We start from the raw sequence: 12,208 nt of genomic DNA, 5'->3' as shown, positions 1-12,208 counted from the left end.
TTCTCTATTGACTAAACATTCACAGGCAAACAATCCAGTACCAATTTAAGGCCAAATCCATAAAAACTCGGTATTGCTGACAAATGGAGGTATCACCATGCAGATCAGAGCCTTGCTGCATTATATCTGTTACAGAAGCTTTATATTTATTACAGTAAATCAGCAAGTGCAGGATGAAAAATATTCAGCCAAGCACTGTATGTTACCAACATCTAAACATGTAATAAATACTCTATTAACATCAAGTGGAAGTTTGCAATATATTATTAAAGTTTTAAAGTAATGTTATTTTTAATTGAAGCTGATGACAAACATCTTTCCACTATAGCCTCTAATCTCAGTAGTGCCTATTCCTACTCTTTATTTTTCTTTTTTTTATGTTAAACACTGTGTGACATCCTACATTAAGGATTTTAGAGAGAAAATGAAAAGCCATAACTAAATTAAGTATTAAAATCTGAAGAAATTTAAATGTTTGAATAAATAGGAGGACTCTCTTCTATAATACAATCAAGAATCACAGAATGGTTTGGGCTGGAAGGGACCTTAAAGATCATCTCATTACAAACCCCCAGCTTGTGCAGGGACACCTTCCATTAGATGAGGTTTCTCCAAGCCCTGTCCAACCTGGCCTTGGACACTCCCAGGGATGAGGCAGCCACAAGAAGAGAACAAGCAAAAAGGGGAGAGAAAACAAAGGTCCTTTAAATGGCTTAACTAAACCTGCAGAGATAAACAGCCACATGCAGTAACAACTAAGAGGTTTTCCCCTACTGTGTAACAGCACAGTAAACATCTTTATGCACAACTACAAGGAAAAGAAGGCCAACACACAGTTTCTCCTTCCCCATTTTTTTTTCCACTTCCACTTCCCATTTTTTCTCCCTTTTCACAGCACTCACAATGTGTTAACTACTTCCTTGCTTTGTTACTGCCTCCTTCATCTTCTTTCCTGGACACAAAAGCAGGCAGCTGCTTCCTGACATCCAGATCTCCATCTCATGACACTCCATTTCACCCAGAAAAGGAAAATCACACCTGACTTCCAGTTTGGTAAACCCACTTCATGTGACAAGTAATGCACTTCTATACACTTAGTCATTCTGACCCCAGGTTAACTTAAGTCTAGTTTTAAATTTATGCTTAGTTAACCATTATTCACATTGGACTGCAGTGGAACACTGCTCACTCACATCAAGTATCATGGGAATGCATTTAAACATGGATATCTATGCTGACAAAAGTGAGCTTGATTTTTTTTCCAACAGTTTGTTTTCATTTGCCAAAAGCATTATTTCTTCCCAAGGACAGTCCCCTACCTCCATCATTATAGCCTGGCTTTTTGTACATCCCTGCTCACCAGAGTAGCTGCTTCTCTCCTTTTACTGGGCTGCCATCAGAACTCTCAGTTCTGTGCACACAGTCTTCTCCAGAGTAGTCCCAACTTAATGCACAGAAAGTTTTACCATCCTTAGTTTTCACTCTATTTCATCTCTGCCACTGATGTTTTGGTGAGGAGAACAATTTGTCAAGAAATTTCAGAAAAACACAATTGGTTAGCATTTTTTCCCCAAGAAAATCAACCACACTCTGTGCTTTATCAATCATTTGAATAATTTAAATAGGGCAGCAGTGGATGAATCACAGAGTTGGAAAAGTCAACCAGACAACACCATTAATGGAATCCTATGGAAAGGATTTTGGCTGTATCCTGCTGCTACCACCAGTGAATCTCCTCAGAAACACAGTGTTGCTAAGCTTGAATGCATATCAGAGTATTTCAAAAGTCAACAGCAAGCTACAGTCTGGTGAACTTTGAATTCATCTACAGTGACACAAAATGGAGAGAGCAGAGTTACCAATCTCATCACAATCACCAGCATTTTCCCTGCTCCATCAGTGCTTGCATCTTGTTCCCCTTGCTCTAACAATTTTTCTTTTTTATAACTGCTCTTTTCAGGAGGATCAATTTGGAAAAACAGAACAAAACAAACAAAAAACCAAACCAAAGCCGCTCAGTGTCTCCTTGGATTTATGAAGAGGGTTATTTACTCTACAGGCTGTGGGCATTTACTCAGACCAGTCACTGCTAGAGCAAACAAGAGCAGCGTGATGGCAGCACGGAACTGGGCACGGTGAAGTCCCCAAGAATTGGGCACATTTCTCCAAGAGGGTTCACAGCTGGATTCCACCGCTGCCAGCCTAGGTAGATCCCCACACCCTGCAGGCACGGCAAAGCTCTCGGGGAATTTCACACATCTGAGCTCAGACAATGCAGCTGTCAAACGCTTCACACCCGTCCCTGCCCCTTTCATTTCACCAGCCTGTCCCTCCTCATTACCTGCAAGACAAACACCAACAGAGGGTGGTTAAAGCAGGCACGGAGGCTCCGCCAGCCTGGAACCAGACCTCCAGCACAGCCACCTATTCCCTTCCACGGCATTTGAAAACAAGTCCCCAAAAATGTCAACTCACATAAATCTTCCTGACCAAAGCAGGACTGAAAATATGAATGAGCCTTCGTATTTATACAGGAATATTTCTGCCAAGTTTTTCCACACTACCACGTCTCATCATTTGTATGATATAACCAAAATATCCAGAACTGGATTACACGTGGCAATACCACTTGACACTGAGGTTTTCAGTGTGTCTTCCCAGCAAAAGAAAATTTAAGTTGAGGATATTGTCTGTTTTAGTAAACCAGCAGGAATCTGCTGTTCTGATGAAATAAAAATATTTCAGATTGAGAGCCATTTAGGGGGAAATTCTGATACGCATTTCATTTTACAGGAGACCCCCTACACAATTTGCACTCTGAGCACCACTAATATAACTGTTCTCTTAAAATGTAAACATTTGCTAAACCCAGACAACAGACTGATTTTCTTTCAAGATAATTTAATTGCTGACTCATTTGCAGTGGGAGGAAAAAAATCCCTGTGACACCTTATTATATGTTTATCACTTCGCCTACAGATTTATTAAAGGCTGTCCTCTTCAGGCAGAAAAATGGGAATAAAGTATGACTCAACTCTCAGGAAAAAACAGCCAACAAAACAACACAAAACAACCCTACTGCATTGTTCTCTTTGATATAGTAAGTTAATATATAAAAGAAAACCATTACATTAATTCCAAAATTCCCCCAGACACCACTAGTCTGAGATCTTGTGCTGTCTTGCTGTTTGTCATGGGGCCAAGAATTGAGGTGCAGCTTTGAGAGCATTCAGGCTACAGACCACCCCAGGTACTCTTCTTCCCAATTTCTGAGCAGAAAGAACAAATTAATGATAACCTAACATGCTCAAAAATTCAAAGGCAGGTAACAAAAGTGAAATATAGCTCGACCAAGAAGGTGATGTGGAAGAAACCAGAAAGAAGCCAATGTTTGTGAAATTGATACAGGCAATGGCTTTTGTAATTTACCATTGCTACAGGTATGAGGATATTGCCATTTAAAGCAAATTGGCATCTTTATGGACATTTTCAAAAGTTGAAATAACCACAAGAGCATGGAAACTTATTTCCACATGCACAACTACCAGACAGCAATACAGTAATTTCACAGGTACCAGAAAAACTTCAGAAACAGCAGCAACTCATGAGTTATGGATGTGAACAAGCAGCACAAAAGGGAGTCAACACCTGATTTCTTTCCCACTGTGGTTCCCTATCCCTTGCTACATAATCTGGCCACTCAAATTGGTATACAGAGAATAAACTGGGAAAGAGAACAGGTAAAAACTTACTTTCCACAAATAGCAATTTTAAAATTTTAGTTGCCAGAACAGCAGGTTGTAGGCATGAAAAAATGGTGCTGTAGAGTAGCCACTTAAAGGTTATAAATCTTAATAAATGGCCTGGAAAAGACTGTTGCTAGATATATGTATGGAGACATTGTGATGATAAATATAGTATAACAAATAATAATAAGAAAAGACAATTAACATCTTTATTTGATAAGGAACAGGATACAGATCCTATTATTTGGAGCAAGGTTTTGACAGCAATTTAATAGGTTCCCTGAGAACAACAGACTAGTACTCCTCCAAGCCTCTAGAATTCGTTTCTTGACAGAAAATACTGCTGAGATTCTATATATTCATATTTTTTGCTACCACTTATCAACTACATGAATTCCTGAACAGTTAAAAAGGAAGAAAATCCTCCTCCTCCAGCATGAAATTTTCAAATGATTTAAAATATTCCAGGGGTTTAAGCAATACAGAATGGAGAAGCTTGACTAAGCCTGCAGTTACAATCATTTTAAATCAATTTCTGTACTGGTGGTCATCTGCCAGGGTAACTCAGCACTCCCACCTCACTGTGAGCACATGTGCCTTTTACCCCCACCACGCTATGGGAGCTTTTGACAGCAGTGACAGCATCAGAAGTGACACTGGAAAAAGCTGGAGGGTGGGAGGGGAGTGGGTCTCAAGCCAGGCCCAAAGCAGACCACACCTAGCACTCAGCTGAGCACAGAGCAGAGCTGACACACACGTGGCAATGAACACACAGACCAGAGTAAACTGTGAAAAAAACATCAGAGCGATACCCTTGGACTCTCATATTATTACTGTGTGGTCTACACCCTTCCTTTATGCCAGCTCTAAGGCTTATCAGGTCTTCCACTAAATTAAACTAATGAATGCAGCAGTGAGTAGTTCTCAGCTGGGTGACTGAGCTGAACTGGGCTCAGTGATGGGTCCAATGTGCAGAGCTGGCACAAAGGCAATGAGGGAAACACGACTGTGGGAGCAGGAAGAAAAGAGCAGGAACACTTCTTTCAGCAGCAGCAACCTTCTAGACTGGCTCAGCTGCAACATGAAACCACAGCCTATGGGTACAGTGTGATTATCAGTTTAACCTAAGTGCTTGCTGTCTGCCAAAAGAAACAGACTGGCCTTGCTTCTGTCCCCCACTCTCCCTTGTGGCTACTGAGATTGGTGTAGTCATGCAGCAGAACTTACTTTTTAAAGACTTGATGACTGATATTTGTAAGTGATAAATGACCTTTTTCAAACCCTGATTTCTATTCAGACTCTCCAGGGGAAGCTGACAAACTTAATTGGTATTAGAAAGCAAATTCCAAAGCTCAGGTTTCCCACCAGTGTTTGTACACACTCAGGTTTTGAACAAATGCAGCTGAAAGAGTTGCACTGCACTGCAGTTTCCAGTATAGAAGTGCTTAGACTGGTACAAAACCTAGAGCTGAAGATAAAAATACATCAGAAAACATTCCTGTCCCACAATAAGATTAGGCTCGCATTTACTCTTACTGGAAAGCAAATACACAGTTAGATTAGACATTGTAGCAGGCCATTACAGCCCCTCCCGATGGATCCTCAGCTAAATGTAATCCTCAGTGCCTGCAACAAATTTAACTTTGTAACATCAGGAGTTAAAGCACCAGTTGGAGATTTAACATCTTTATCTCCAGTTTCATCTGAGACTCCAACAGAAGCTGTGAAGACCAGACAGACAGCTCTAATATCTTCACAGCTAGAAATGTCACTCAAGCATAGAACCCAGAGTTTGCCTAATTGCCTTCCCATTAATTTCACATGGGAGAAGATACAAACAGACATTGCAAGCTGGCAATTAAGAAAATCTTACTTGAAACCAATCTTTAAAAGAAAATTTAAAAGATGCAGTATATGACATAAAGATGCCAGCCTGTCAGATGATCTGAATTAACAGAGCCAAATTTACGCTTTGTACTTCACCAAAATAAACCAGGTAACACCACAGATAAAATGTATCAGAGGGATTTTGGCACAGGTTACTGTTAATGTAAGATGAATGTTCCAATTCTTGTGCCTGAAGTCAATGGGAGGCTAATATGAACTCCTGTAAGCCTTAGGAAAGACAATTTTCTTAAAGGATACTGGACATGAAAATTTATTGTAGATGGTTAAAATACTTACTGCTTGAGCAAGAACTTCTAGCAGTCCTCTGTGTTTCTTCCTGTGTAGATTAAGGCAACGGCACTGAGCACCCAGATGTAAGGATTGTATTATACTCTGTGGTTTTATCTGCATTACTGTTTGCAAGTTACTGCTTTGTTATTTTTTTAAAGCAACCAACCATGGTGCTGCCTCCTCATTTTGCATAGCACTGATGCAGCATAGATGAAAATAAATCACTTCTGTTGGGCAGTATTTTAATGGTGACCAGCCATGCAAATACAAAGTTACCCTACCAAGGCAGGGTGTGGGGGATAAACAGCTATACAGGAAACACCTACAAAAACGGTGAAAGAGGTGTTTCTCCTTTTGTTGTGCATATTCCTCTCCTTTGTTGCCATTTAAACAGCACTGCAAATCTTGTTGTAATTATCTGTAAGCTAAAAACGTGTATTGGCAGAAGATAAAATACAAACCACACAGTCTATTCAGGGCAGTGGCTTAAAGGCATGGGAAGACCATTATAATCGACAATGCTGGTTTGGTTTGATCCCCAGGTAATCCTTCCCTCTCACCTCCAGGCTATTCCCTCTGGCATACACAGTTAATGCCACCATTGCCTTCCAGTTATTGATTCCAATTCACTTTGTCATGTATAACTTCTGTTATTGCATTTTTGCTCCACAGCTCTACCAAAAAACACTTTCAAAAACCACAAAATACAACAAGATAAATATTAATAAAATCCCACCCAAATTTAAATTTCTTCTCAGTGTGACTCACCACAGTAAGGCTTATTAAGTGCTTTTGGCTTATTAAGTAACTAAAAATCAGACTGCCTTTTTTTTTTTCACTCCAGGATTCTGGTTATTTTTCAGTTCCTAACCCAGCCAGACACACATGACAGGGCCCTTAACTGCACACAGAACCAAATGAGCAGATCACAGCTCTGCTGTTTCCTGTCCTCCTCTCAACTGATACCAACTTTCAGAACTGCTCTGATAGCCAAAAGATGGAACATTTCTATTTCCAAGAGGCATAAGTTAACTTCCAACAATGAATTTTTTGCAATCTCTGAGGCCCTTATCTACTGCAGTTTATAAAGATACCAAGGTATTAAAGAATTAGATGTCAGCCAACCTTGTGATTAGGTAACTGAAGTTCACTGCCTCAAAATTGTATAATCTGTTCTGAAAAACCACTCAGAACCTGAACATGCATAAGGCAGGGCTGAAAAGCAGATAAGTAGCTCTGTATACCAAGAATAAAGCACAATGAGATCTTCCTTCCTGAGTGACAGAACCTGGAGAGCTCTTAAATAAAGAAAAATGTATTTTAAAAAAAGTAAAAAAGCTAAGATTCAGCATATCTAGGGAGCCATATTGCTTGGAAAAGACATTTTTCACTAAGGAAGTTTGTAGAGTCATGCAAGTTTCTCCAGAAGAGGAAGAATAGAGGGATGGGTGTGATGCCACAGAGCAGAGCAAGGCCTGGAGCAGCCAAAACAGGGCAAGGTCCAGGGGTTACCCCCAGAGCAGAGGTTGCAAAAGGCAAGAAGAGCAATATTAAAGAAGCTGAGGTGGTGGCTGGGAAGGAGGAAACCAGAGGAGCTGCTGAAGAGCAGCAGTTGCCCAAGACACTGCCAAATGACTGACTGGGTGTTTGACCAGGGAGGGAGCAAAAACCTGAGAGCAAAGAGCAAGCAAGGCCACGTTTCTGCTGCTTGGCTGTGTGGAGCAGGAATTGCCAGAGGAGATGGAAACAGACATAAAAGGTGATTCAAGAGCTTTTATTCTTCATTGTACTGAAGGAGCCAGGCCTGGGAAGAGAAGTGGAGGATAGGAACAGGAAGGAGGGAAGCACCACCACAAGTCAGCTGAACACCAAGGGGAGTTGTGGCTGACAGAAGGAGAATGGGGAAAAAAAAAATAAATGCACACAATTCCTCATTATATCAGTGGTCATGCTGCAGTTCTGCACTCTTAGGGTACTACAGACACTCCTTATAGAGTAACAGGACAACTCAGAAGTTTTCTCAGGTACTTTCCAGGTAAAAACCCCTCCTCCTTCTGAATAGCACAGAAATATTAACCAAGGGTACACTGCTCACTTGTTCTTCCTATGCCAATTTACAGAAAAATATCAAATGATCTAAATTTTTCCAGAGATAATTCATCATCATGCTTAACTGACTATACTATTACTAAAATGACACAATGCTTACCCTATTTATAGAATAACTTGTGGAGTGTAGTATACCATTAATGCAGCCACTACTAAATCAGACACTAAAATCAACTCTGCAAGTAAAGGCTGAACCACTGAGAAGTACCAGACCTTTTATGTAGAAGATGTTCCTCTGAAAAACACACACACAATGTCTTTCATAGCAGCCTTGTTAGCAAGTGTTGCTTATCAATGTTACCAGTTCTTACCTTGAAGAACTTCAGTCAGAGTAAAACCATAATCTCAAACTCAGGCTTTTTCTTTTTTTTTTTTTTTTTTAACTACATATTTGGTATTTTTTAAGAAGAGTGTAGTTCAAATACCTAAATTCAGGATAGAAAACTTCACATCTGAGAAGCACTTTTTAATAAAATGCCTGGAGTGAAAACCCAGCAAGTCTGCCAGTCAACCATCACCCATAATGAAGCCTATGGGATTTGGTCCACTCCCACACTGACAGAAATTGTTTGGTTTAGCTTCTTGAAAGTTTTAAAACAAAATTCCTTCTTCAATCACTTTCAAGAGAGTGCATACAAACTAGTTTCACAGTGGGAATCCAGTCCACCCACCAAGGGCTATGGGAAAGCAGTTAAGCATCCAGAGGCACCAGGCCAGGAAGGGAAGAAAACACATTACTTAGTCCATCTTCTCCATGACAATGGTGAAGTGGCCAAGAAGCAATAAAAATGGGCAAAGAATTTACATCTGCCAATGTCCAAAATGCAAGAGAGAGTCAGTCCATAGGTTAAAGCATATTCATTGTGCCTTCTGGCAGATCAACAGGTAATGATAAAGGACATGGTCAGGGTATTTTGCAAAATTAGGAGATTTGCAATTTTACTTCAACAGGAAAACAGACACCCAAATGTGGATATTCCCATTTCAGAGCAAACTGACCTGCTGAACAGATCAAAACTTCCTTAGTAACATGTACATTCAAGGTGTCTGTTTTGTTTTTGAAACCAAATTCCAGATTTGTCCACTGAAATGACAAAAAAACACACAGCCTAAAAAAAATTAAGTGTGAATGCTTGTCTTTTAATTAAAATGCATTTTTAGTATATTAGTAATAATATTGCTATAATATTAGTAATAATATAGTAATAATATCAGTAATTACTGAATAATAATAAAGCAAGGACCAAGCAAAATGAAAGTGAGGGAAGAAATTTTTTTGCCTCTTGGAAAGTACCAACAATTTTGAAGTTACTCCCCAAGGGATAAGAGTTTGACATTTGACAGTTGCATCAACAAGGCAGAGCTGAACATCAGCACTCATGGCCAGTCCCCTACAAACCACAACTAGCTTGGAGATGAGTAATAGCATTTTTAGATCCTTCAATTTTGTTTAAAAGTGATATACTTACAAGGAAAATAAGTGGAAATATAAAAGCACCTGAGGTTTTGTTAGTGAATTTTCTCTGTGACATCCCTGTCCTCTCCACCAGCAACGCTTGTCCCTGGAGTGTGTGACAGTGACAGCAAGTCCCAGCTCTTGTTGGGATCCTGGATCATTGACACAGGGACACAATGGGGATCACAGACTGCTGGTGGCACCAAAATCAATATGGCAACATCCTCCAATCTTCCATCTACAGCTGAGCAGTTCCTCTCCTCTGAGAGCTGGCACTGCCTCCCACCACTCCCAGACTGACACTTTTTACTGGCCTAAGTTACTCCAATACTGGATCAATTCCTTGTGCCAGCAAGTTCTTATTAAAATATTTGATAGACTGTGCCATTAACAGTTTATCACTGAACAATATCAATGGATATGCTAATTATCAGTCTGATTGCAATAATGGTTTAAGTTTAGAGCAGTAAGAAGAGTTTAATAATTGGCCTATCATTCTAATTAACTTTAGTATTGAAGAAATAATGTTTTATGTTACTGCAGTTCCTTCATCGAAGTGTTTTCCAGAAATGAGAAGGAGAATTAAATCCTGAGAATTCTGATAGGGAAAAGCTATGCCAACACATTTTGTTTGGCAACCTTACATTGAGAGATGGCAAGCACCCAGATCCAAACTAAACCCAGGGAGCCTGGGAGGTTTGAATTTTGAATATTATATTCAAAGTAAAAATATTTTGAAAAATAAGACATTACAGCTGTGGTAAAGCAATCTAGACAACACACATAAATTAAAATCTCTCCAAAAAAAGCCCCTTGACCAGGATCAGCAGGCAGCACACACCTACCTACCTGCAGCACAGGGCAAGATCATGAGCTCCCAGCACAGAGCACAAAGCTCCAGCAGCAGCCAAGGGCTGCCCTCAGCCTCCCTGTGATTCTTATCATATAGAAACTCTGTTACCCCACACGGTGGATTAGAGGGTTATTAATGTCTCCACCAATTCAAAGTACAAACCAGGGTAGGACACAACGCCCATTCTTTTCCTATTTCTCTGCACTATTCCTTCCCCTATTCTTGGGCCCATTTTCATTGCAGTGCAGGCTTTAGAATACAAAACAATTTCTACATTAATTCCTCTCATGTTGTTTCAATATGTTATTTCTACCACAGCAGAAAAAGTAGTAGTTTTATATTTGCTTTCCACAAAACGAATCGTAGCGGATGTGTCTTGCATGAGTAAAGAATGCATAAGTTATTTATAATCAATATAAGTAATTATAAAAACCCATTATTTTTCCTTAGGGAAACATACTAATCCAGTTTTATTTTGTCATATGTTATCTTAAATTGGAGGTTATGCTACTCCTTTAAGCAATAAATCCAGTGCACACAACTAAAGATATGAAAGAATTAATTTCTTGATTTTTTCCACGTTAAAATAGAACACTTTCAAGGCACACTTTTGGTATATTACTTACAAACAAAAGCAACACAAATGAGAACAATAAAGTGGATAAAAACCCCAAACTGGTCCTATGGCTGTCAAAGGAGGATGGGGAGAGGAACCATTTTAGGAGCTCCAATTCTTCACTGTAGGACACAGCAACCACTTTCAGAACCCACCCAACTTTCCAGCCAGTCCCCTTCTCTACAGCACCCTCACCTCCCCACAGCTAGGGAGCAGGAAAAAGACAGCAATCCATACCTCCTGTAAGACAGGCTTCACCAACCTATCAAACCACTCAATTGACTTGCACTTTTTAAATAGCAACAACACAAATACATCCAACGTGGATCTTCTAATACACTACAAACCTACAGCTACCTTTCTGGTCAAGGGGCAGCAAACATTTGTACACTGAACAGTTCCCCTGCACACCTGCAGTGAGACAGTCTGCGAGAGCCAAGAAGAAAATTTGCTGGAAGTTGTTCTGCAGCCCTTAGAAGAACAATAAACAATGGTTATTCACCACAAAGTACAGGAGAACAACCCCTACCTGTACTGACCTTACAAGCATGACAGCAAGGAAACTCACCTTCCCCTCAGTGCTCTCAAAGGACAAGCCAGCAGTGACTGATCTTAATGTAGGGAAACCCCCACAATCTAAGCACCTTCATCACTAAAATTCTCAAAAGGCAGGCTGAAATCCCTAAGGATAAGCACTTTCTGGTGTAACTCCACAAAAAGGAAAAAAAAAAAGGCCCACGCAATTCCCTAGACATGCATAATTAAGAATACATCATTGCCCTTTTCTAACAGAGTGCTTCCCCAAGGAAACTCAAGTGTTCTCTAGAAGAGGAGAGCTCTGGCCTAGTCCAATGGCTGGGTGAGCACCAATCCTGCAGGATTCTCTTCCATACATCCCATACAGTAAAATAAACACTGTCCCTTCGACCTCACCTTCCAAGCTAAGCATTACCGACAACTTTTTTATATGCACACAGCTCTGTAACCTCTTCCAAGGTAAAAAACGTTTACAATTCCTCTCACACCAGAAAGAAACAACCTTACCACAGCAGGAAATTCAGGGAAAGCTAAGCTTCCTTCTGCACAGGTACATACCAGCTTGAGAGAAGACCTGTTATTTTCTTTGTCTTTTCTAGCAAAGAAACACACTATTGACACTGCACACCCAACCTGCACCTTCCGAGTGCCTTTTCGAACACAGCCAAACATCTCCCGCCGTGGCCAAACCAACGACGGCGTCCCACCCGGAG

The 12,208-nt window shown here is 40.3% G+C and overlaps 1 protein-coding gene across 1 annotated transcript in view; it reads right to left on the bottom strand.

Annotated features, from left to right (window-relative positions):
* Nucleotides 1–12,208, bottom strand: part of RABEP1 (rabaptin, RAB GTPase binding effector protein 1) — a 48,024-nt gene that overhangs the window by 35,255 nt on the left and 561 nt on the right. The window lies entirely within an intron of this gene.

Source organism: Agelaius tricolor, unplaced genomic scaffold, assembly GCF_023055355.1.
Source record: "Agelaius tricolor isolate 1412-34295 unplaced genomic scaffold, bAgeTri1.0.p SCAF_25, whole genome shotgun sequence".
Lineage (NCBI taxonomy): Eukaryota > Metazoa > Chordata > Aves > Passeriformes > Icteridae > Agelaius > Agelaius tricolor.
Note: the sequence above shows the minus strand (reverse complement) of the source record. Positions and strands in the feature narration are given on the sequence as shown.